Raw genomic sequence first — 9,967 nt, forward strand, 5'->3', positions numbered from 1 at the left:
GCCTGTGACTTTCACCTTAGCTGGGGACCCATAGTTACTTAATCTCAAAATAATCTGTCTCGTATAGCATTAATTTTTTTTCATTTGATAAGTAAAAATAAAACACATGAGGGCATTTAAATTTGTGGGAAATTGAAAAAAAAACCTAATTGGGTCAAGCATTTATTTGTATGTATTTTTCTAATTTGTGCTTTTTTTCCTCTATAAATCATCTCACCAAGTCCTTCACTCCTATCCCATACTGGATCTTTCTTTAATTGAATCACTGTGGGCCGCAGTTAGAAAACTTTCATGTTTGAGTTTTAGTCATATAACGATCGAACACCCACCCCTCCACCAGTGTACATTTTCCACCATCAATGTCCCCAGTATCCCTCCCCTCCCCCCACCTCTATGGCAGACAATTTCCCTTTACTCTCTCTCTACTTAGGAGTACTACAGTTTGCAATACAGGTAATGAGAGGCCATCACATTTGGTCCTTTATCTACTTTCAGCACACGTCTCCCATCCTGAGAGATCTCTCCAACCATCATTGACTGAGTGATTACCTCTCTATTCCAATTGCCTTCTCCCCTAGCTCATAAGACAGGCTTCCAACTATGGAGCACTCTTCCTGGCCCGTGTCTCTGGCGTCCTTGGGTGTTTTAGTCACATTTTGTAATACTTTATATTCCACAAATGAGTGCGGTCATTCTATGTCTGTCTGTCTGTCTGTCTGTCTCTCTCTCTCTCTCTCTTTTATGTAGGAGTATTGCTATTTATTCAGATTAGGTCGGTTGAATTGGGCATGAACTCCACCTTACTTTTTTTTTTCCTTTTTATAAATTTATTTATTGAATCACTGTGAGAGCAGTTACAAAGCTTTCGAGTTTAAGTCTTGGTCATACAATGATGAAACACCCATCCCTTCACCAGTGCCCATTTTCCACCACCAAAAACTCCATTATACCCCCCCGCCCCATCCCACACCCTCCCCCCACCTGTGGGGCAGGTGATTTCCACATTACTCTTTCTCTACTTTGATTACATTCAATATTTCGGTCCGTTCCTCTCTAACTCATTTCACTTAGCATGACATCTCCACGACCAACCAAAGATGAAGACAAATTTCATGACTTCATCTTTCCTAACAGTATTCCACTGTGTAGATGTACCAAAGTGTCTCTAACCAGTCATCTGTCCTTGGGCTCTCGGGTTGTTTCCAGATTCTGGCCATTGTGAACAGTGCTGCAGTGAGCTACAGGTGCAGATGTCATTTCTACTGTGCCTTTTTGCACCCTCGGGATATATTCCCAGAAGTGTATCCCATAGTGTTTAACTTTGAAATTTAACAATTATCAGATATATCAACTTTTGAACCACCTTATTTGTTAATGCTAATTCTTCTGTTTCTTTTATTTTCGCCTTCTCATTCTTAGTAACAATAGAAGTATGGGTGTGCAAATATAATTTTTGTTAAAATGGTGGGGGTCAAGATCACCAAGTTGGGGAATTTGTTTAGTGTGACCACAACAAATTGACACCCAGACTTGGGGGTTTATCTCTACAGCATCTGACCTGAGAACCCAGCAAGGCATTGACAGCGAGGGACAGGAGGAAATCACCAGGGTGGAAAGAGGCCACAGCAGAGCGAGAAGCTGGAGCGGGGTGAGGAGTAGATCCCTAGGGGGTGGCCCTTCACCCACACCCCAGCCCCTTGATCCTGTACAACACCGGAAGGCAAGGGAAGGGACAGGGACCTGAGTCACTGGCAGGTGCCATCCAGAGTCTTCATCTCTGGTAAACTTGCTGGTGGTCGCCATATTGGGTCTTGGTCTCTCCAAGCACGTACCCTGAGGCAGATTCCATCTAGCTCACAGCTTGGCCACTGGGGACTGAGAGACAGTGACCAGGTCTGTGTTACCAGGGCAGACCAGCGTGCCAGGCTGGCAAGCACACCCTGCAGATAAGGTGCCCCGTGGACCTCCCGAGCACAGAGCGTGATCCAGGTGGGTCTCTTCTGCTCCTCTCTGCCAGCTCCAGGATGTGTGCTGGTGATGGAGACTGAGTCTCCAGCCTTCCTGGAATCTATCCTGCCAAGACTTCCAAGCTGTCACCCGGGCTGCTGCTACTTAGAGGCCTACCAACCCTGAAATGTCTCAGGCTCCTCAGGTTGGCATAGAGCTGCCCTCGGGCACTCCTAATGACTTACCCTCAGTGGCCTTTCAGGTCCTTTGGAACTTGGCACATAAGTGTCCCTGAGGGCTCAGTAGCTCTAAGTCCTGCGCACTGACCAGATCCACTTAGCCACAGCCGTCAGCCCCTACCCAATCCCACGTGCAGCCTCAGACCTAACAGGAGGCCAGTGGTACCCACCCACACGCAGACCAAGACCACCTTTTAGGAAGAGCTGCTATTATCACTGGCCTATGTGAGCACATGGAAGAGATTCCCAGCCAAGCGTGACTCTGAGCCCTAATATGAGATCAACAGAGTATGAGATCTGTCTCCCATGCCAGCAAAGTCAAGGAGTAGGAGAGAACATTTGAGCAAAGTTCAAAGAAATCACAGAGCTAGAGAGAAAAAGCAGTAAAATTTAAAACAAAACCAAACAGAAAGGGTCAGAAGCAGAAATGAAGTGGAAAAAAAAAAACAACCAGAATCAGTGAGCTTGGATGTTAAGTAGTACAATTCATCCAAAAAATTAAAAAAAAAAACACCAGTTAAAAATAGTGAAGACAATGTAAGAGCTTTATGGGACGGCCACAAGAGGAACAGCATTCTCATTATAGGATTTCAGGAAAAGAGCAAAAAGGGAGAAGAGTGGGGAAGAATCCTTCCTGAAAAATTATAACCAAGAACTTCCCCAAGCTGAGGAAGGACTTAGATGACCATGACTGGGAAATATAAAGTTCTTTATAAAATAAACCCAAACAGACACACACCAAGATATAAAGCGTCAAACATTTAAAAAGAGAGAGAATCTTAAAGGCAGCAAGAGAAAAGCAGTGTGTTACCTATCAGAACTCTGCATTAGATAATCAGCCCCTTTCTCCACAGGAACTCTCCAGGCCAGACGGTATGGCATGAGGTCTACAAAGCTTCTCACTGAGAATATGCTACCCTCATTGTTTATCTCTCAGATTTGGCCAAGGGAAGGCTTAGGCCATACCTGGCAGTCCTCAGGGACTACTCCTGGCTCTGTGCTCAGGGGCTACCCCCCCTCAGGAGAACCTCAGGGACCAGGTGGTACTGGGAATCATCACTCAGGTTTTTAGTGGTGTCTCAGGCAAACCACTAAAGGAATTTCATGAAAGAAAAAGAAATTCTTCTCGGAAATAGCAAGATAAGTTAAGTATGTAAAAGTTGAGAGAAAAGATGAACAGTGCTGATTGTTTTTTAAGTGTATGGAATATCTTCTTGCTATCTCCTTTCTGCTATGTTTAGAGAATCCTAGATTCCAGGTAGTATATTTTTATAATGCTAAAATTTAAGCTTGATGGGCCAAGGATATGATTAAGTAGTGAGCATTGGGCCTGCCTCTGTGAGGTCCAGCTTTTATTCCCAGCACAGAAAAGAAATTATTGTGTTTAGTTTTTGTGGAATAGATCTCATTTCTCTGTTGAGATTTTATATATATTTTCATTTATTTTAAGTGGTTCCCCCCTCATTTCGTCATTGAATGTAGTGATAATATATGTTGATTTTTCTTCTCAACTAAGTGTTTCACTCAAATCAGGGTTGGCCTATATTTGTTTTCTTTCCTCTTGAGAATGGGTCATGTTGTCCTAATTCTTCTTTTGTTGAATAATTTTGGATCGTGTCCCAGATGTTTTAATGTATTCTACTTTTAGTCCCTGGATTTTATCTAACTTTTTCTGGGGGAAAATAGAGTATTTAGTTAGAAATTACTTGATTTTTGATAGTGGTGGTTTGCATTTTTTTAAAATTATCTTATGCATTTTAAAAAATATCATAAAATTATCAGTTTTGCTTAAATTTAAGATTCTATTCGTTTATTTGATACGTCATATCTAAGAGTTCAAGATTTTCATACTATTCTTTTTCATCTTTATTTTGTGAACTAATACAATGCTGGGGATTGAACCTGGGCCCCCGCAAGCAAAGCAGCTCTCATTTCCTGGAGCTTTCTTCCTGGGTTTCAGGTTAAACATTTTTAATAAGGTTATAGTAATTCGGAGAGTGGCATTTGGTTGAGACAGAACAGTCAGATGGGAAAAATATTATTTCTCCAGTTTCTTTTTTTACTTTCTTATCTATTTATTTTTACGACTTTTTCTTTCATTCCCCCCCCCTCCCCCCTTTTTACTGAGTCAGGAATGCGACCCAGGGCTTACCCTCATAAAGCACACGTAGACTCTGGCTCCAAAGTACGATGCCTGAGGTTGGTTTACAGGGCTAGGAGAGCGGTCACATGCAAATAGAGCAAGAATTGCTCCATGCCATGTCATGCACAAACATTCTCTGTGGCATAAAAACCTAACTGTGAATGGGAAAAAAAATTTTTTTAAAGTATTTTCTTTTTGCTGGGGGCCATGCTCAGCAGTGCTGGGGTGCCACGCCTGGCAGTACTGAGGGGCTGAGTATGGTGCCTAGGTCATTGTGGCCACAGCCACCTGCGAGGTGAGTGCCTGGACCTTCACACTCTCTTTCTGGGTACCCAAAGGGAAACTTTTAAACCTTTAGAGGGCAATATAAAACACTATTTTTTTTTATGAACGTGGGGTAGGAAAAAGAGTTATAAAACAGGACCCGCAAAAACACGAGCCATGGGTCTGGAGTAACAGACAAGTGGGTGGGGCTTTTGCCTTGCACGCAGCTGACCCAGGTTCGATCCCCGGCATCCCATATGGTCTCCTGAGCACCTCTAGGAGTAATTCCTGAGTATTCAGTATTCAGGAGTAACCCCTGAGCATCGCTGGGTGTGACCCCCCAAAAAGCAAAAACAAACAAACAAACAAACGAACACGAGCCGTAAAGAAAAGTATGGATAAATAGAAACTCTGCAGGGGATGCTGAGGAGATGTGCACAGCCCACCAGGCCCCGGACTGCTTGCGGGTATCCCCAGGCTTCTCAATCTCCTCAATCCCAGTCCTGCTTGACCACAGCAGTCCTACGAACGCTCCATCCCCTTGGTAGTGAGTGCCCTGTGTCTTGTAGTAACCCCAGGTCCCTGCACCTCTGGGACAAGGTCCCCAGATTGAACCCTAGTAAAATCCTGAGGGCTGTCGACCAGATAAACCATCCACGTCCCACCATTTTCCATACCAGACACCGATAGTTAGGCAAAACACAGGTATTGCTGACTCTTAGGAATGGAGTCCCCATAAACTGTCAGTCTAGCCTTCTTGATACATCAGCCATAATTCTTTTTATTGCTTGTTTCAAGGCCACACCCAGCTGTGCTCAGGGTTTCCACCTTACCCACTGTGCTCTCTCTCCCGCCCCCAGTGCTTTGAACGGTTCTTTATTAATGGGACCCTGAGCGGTTGCAAGTTCTCTTGCACGTTCTCTTTCTCAGCTCGAGAGTCAGCTACGTCTCAAGCATTTCAGGCCCTTTTGCAGGACTAATTTTTCTTGGAAATCAAGATGAAATCTTTGTTCTTTACTGTCATTACTGTTCTCATTGCCTCCCTTTCGATACTGAATATCTACATGCACACACATACACAAATACAGAGAGCGTCTGTATGGATATACACGTACAAAACACAGAGAGAGGCACACACTGGAGATCATGAGGGTGACCTTGATGCCATCAGCTCTAACCCATCATTCCCACACTCCATATTTATCCCCCTGGCTCTTATTATCCTTGATTCATTGGTGTATTTCAGCAATTCTCTTGCACACACCCACTTCCTTTTGCCACTGTTACCCATCCTCACAGCGCTGACTTCTTACCCCATTTCCTGGTGGCCACCATGTGGACCCCTCATCCTACCTGCATCTGACACCAAGCCAGGCCCCTCGGGGACACACCCTCTCCTTACCCTGGAGGCCTTCCTCCTATACAGATGCTTGCAGTCCTGAGGGCGCACCAGACCTTTCCCTCTCCTGGTGCAAATGCCAAGTCTCTGCATGAGGGCTTGTGACGGATTTGTTCTAGAGAAGAAGGCAAGAGGAAGTACGAAAAAGAGGTTTGGGGTAATGATTTTAAAAATACCAATACTGTGACTGCAGAAGTAGTGTTGAGAGTAGGATGCTTGCCTTGCATGCAGTCAACCTGGGTTTAAATTACCAGCACTCCATACGGTTCCCCGAGCACCCCCCCTACCCCCTCCTTCAGGCATAATTCCTCAGCACAGAGCCAGGGGTAAGCCCTGAGCATTCCCCCAAAATAAAGCAAAACAAATCATAATACTCATATCAAACCATTGTTTATGGAATAATTATATTCCTGTATAGATAGATGCCTTTTAAAATTATTATATGCTGTATTGAAATAAAAACACAGTTCCCTCTTTGAAGAAAGTGGTAGAATAGCAGCCCTTGGGCAGAGAAAGTGAATCTGTTTCGAGATTACCTGACAGCTGAACAGGAAGTTACAGTTAGATTTTTTTAAAATAATGCTTTATTTCTCTTTTAAGAGAATAGAATGCAAACTATAGCTTAGGAAAGTTTTAGGGTTAAATTAAAAGGAGAAAGCTATTCCATAAAATGAGAAACCTCAGGATGAATAAATGTAATCATGTCTGGGCCCTGATTGCAATCCTTCAGCTCTTGTGAGGGACTGGTCTCTAAAACACATCTGTTTCCATCTAGCAAAATAAACAAAAAAAGCCCTTTCTTAACCTTGGCTCCACTTCTTTGAATTATGTCAAGTAAAATGAAACATTGGAAACAGAGAACTCTCCAAAGAAAGCATGGATTTATCTGACCGTATTTACCACTGTGAAGATCACATAGGCAGGCTCCCGGCTGTGTGTTCTAGAGGATTTTAGTGGGGATCATGCCCTTCGGTGCAGTTCTAAACCTGCAGACAGTTACTGACTCAGTCTCTCCTGATGCCAGACTCTCTCCTGCATTAGTTTTCAGTTAGCCGGACTTCAGTGTCACTCATCTCGGAGGACGAGGGCGATTACAATGTCCCCAGTGCATCTCTTCTTCCTTATAATAGAGGCACTGTGAATTCTTCTGGGAAAGAAGGCTAAAATTTTTGTGGTTCTACTTGAGTCCTGAAGACTAAAATAGCCATAGATGATATAACATTTGAGGGAATTAAAAAAACACACATTTGATACACAGGATATTGTTTTTTTGAAATATCTTAGACTATTATAACCAAGACAACTTGGGAAATTTAAAAAATGCACTTGATAAAGTGTTTTGAAGGATCTTGTACTGCATTATAACAGAGAAGAAAACATTTCAAAACTTAAGTCCTGGCAACTTGATAAATCAAAGTCTTCTTTTTTCAAATGCTCTGTTAACTTTAAGTAGCAAGACCCTTCCACTCAGCTATATGTCCTCTGCCTCCCACTTCTCTGCCGGCCTCCCAATCTTTTGTCTCTCTCCTCAGCAATGGTGAGGCAGATGCTTTTCCTCAGAGAAGAGAAATTTCTGGTTTGTTGCCTTTGCCAATCACAAAAATGCTGGAGAGGCAGGTAGCCAAGCTAGCACCATTGGCACAAGGACTACATCAAAAGAACCAGGATGTTTCTCTTGGTGGGTGATGATGCCAATTCTTCCCCAGCTACTACCTGCTTTCTCCACACGCAGGTTGCCAGGGTCCAACTCAATGAAACCAATGATCTTGCCTGCACATTTCCAAGCCAATCTCAATGGTATCGTTCACCTTAGTGAGAACTCAGGAGAATGTGGGGTGTGAGCCGCACGAGTCTCCAAGTGAGGGATCCTTCAGTGCCTACAAAGGTCTTTCTCATTTTCAGGAGGTTCACTCTGTGGCTTGGAGGCCAGCTGCACATGCTGAGGGAGAAGGCAGCTCAGATAGAGAGGGGAGCACCAAGTAAAGGGTGTTGGGAGGACCCTCCCAGGATGAGAGATGCATGCTAAAAATAGACTATAGACCAAACATGATAGCCACTCAATGCCTCTTTTGCAAACCACAGCACCCAAAAGGAGAAAGAACAAAAGGGAATGCCCTGCCACAGGGGTGGGATGGGATTGGGGGTGGGGGGATGGGAGGGATGCTGGGAGCATTGGAGGTGGGGAATGGGCACCAGTGGAGGGATGGGTACTCAATCATTGTATAACTGAAACCCAAGCACAAAAATGTTTAAGTCTACAACTGTACCTCATGGTGTTTCACTAACACAAATTAAAAAAAATTTTTTTCTCATTTTTTCTAACTTATACTTGGCTTTCTCGGATGCAATGCAAGGAGCAGCAAAGCATCCCTGGGTGTCCAAAATCAGAAGGAAGTTCTCTCTAGTCTTCTCAATACTGCTGACATCCATAAAGCTGCGGGTTAGATGGGGGCAGCCTTGCCATCTGTGTTGGTGACTGCTGGCAGATGCTCTGTGCCTCGTCTCCTCTGAGAGTTTATTTCAGCCTGTTTCTTGGGAAATTAGTGAAGGGAAGACACTAGTGCAGATTGTAGGACCCGTGGATGGACAAGGAGTAAAACCACAGCCAGTTTATACTGCATCAAATGTTTTGGAGCTGCTTGCAACATGCTTCAGAGGCTTCTTGGAACCACGAGTCCTGGTTATGCTGGGCACAGAAAGAGCTAGATCAAATATTTTTAAAGCTCCGTTTGTTTTGATTTTCCTCATCGGTAATTGTTTTGCTGCCAGAGCAGATTAAAGAGCTTATAGATAACTCTCGGTATAAAGAGTACACATGTTTGAATTTATCTTTGGATTATTTATATGCTTGATAGAAAGGAATGTAGTTAACTTAGTCTGTGCCTTCGTATGATTTGGGGGTTGGTCATTTTGAGTAATTCACGAAATTTTTGTAGGCAGCTTATCCAATTTGCTTGAAAAATTGTTTTGAAATTTATTGGCTTCCACAGTAGAATCTTAGGTGCTTCCTTCACCGTAATGAAGTTCAAGGGTTCATTTTTTTCTTGTCACGAGGAACACTCCAAGTAGAAACAAGGAACCAAAACTCCTCTTCTCTGACATGAGTTAAGAAAACTATGAAGCGGGGCTGGAGCAATAGCACAGCGGTTAGAGCATTTGCCTTGCATGTAACCGACCCGGGTTCGATTCCCAGCATCCCATATGGTCCCTCGAGCACCACCAGGAGTGATTTCTGAGTGCAGAGCCAGGAGTAACCCCTGAGCATCGCCGGGTGTGACCCAAAAAGAAGTTAAAAAAAAGAAAACAAAAAGAAAACTATGAAGCTACATTCACGCAGGGATATAATTTGCCAGGCTCCGGGCTAGTCAAGGGAAACTTTTCTGAAGTGAAGCACCATGTGCTTTTCTATTTGTTTCTAAAGATGACTCAAGATCTGATTAATAGACTTTTAAAGATCATCCTTTTTTTTTTTTTTTGCGGCGGGGTGGTGGGGAAGAGGGAAGTTTTAGAAACACCAAGTGTTGCAAAGACAGAAGAGTTCCCTGGTTTCTCTAATGCCGCTTATGCCTTGCCGTGCTTCTGCGAGCTGCCACGACTGAGCGGCCAGCCTGAGCTCATCACCACTCTCAGGAGCCCTTTTCCTGTTCCCGCCTTCAAGTCCCACTGGCAGACTTCCACTCTCGACACTACTTCCACTACCCAGCCGTCGCCACACTCCAGGACGCTTTCCGGACCCGCGCGGCAGCTCCGGCCGAGACCCACGCACAACTGAAGACCCACAGAACAAGGTAAGCGGAACTCTCTGAGACCTTGGACTCCAGGCTCGGCGGACCCAGGGACAGAGCTTCTCTGCTTGCTCCCACCACCACAGGTGACAAAGGGATTCTAATCAGGAGCCCCACCCTACCCTGCCCTGTCTGCTTCCATCAACCACCCAGGGATCGAATTGTGCACAGGAGACCCACCCTACCCAGA

General features: G+C 44.3%; 1 pseudogene; it reads right to left on the bottom strand.

Moving 5' to 3' along the window:
* Positions 1–7,459: 7,459 nt before the first annotated feature.
* Positions 7,460–8,422, bottom strand: LOC130020545 (40S ribosomal protein S4-like; annotated as a pseudogene).
* Positions 8,423–9,967: the final 1,545 nt, after the last annotated feature.

Source organism: Sorex fumeus, unplaced genomic scaffold (assembly GCF_029834395.1).
Source record: "Sorex fumeus unplaced genomic scaffold, SorFum_2.1 ptg000013l, whole genome shotgun sequence".
NCBI lineage: Eukaryota > Metazoa > Chordata > Mammalia > Eulipotyphla > Soricidae > Sorex > Sorex fumeus.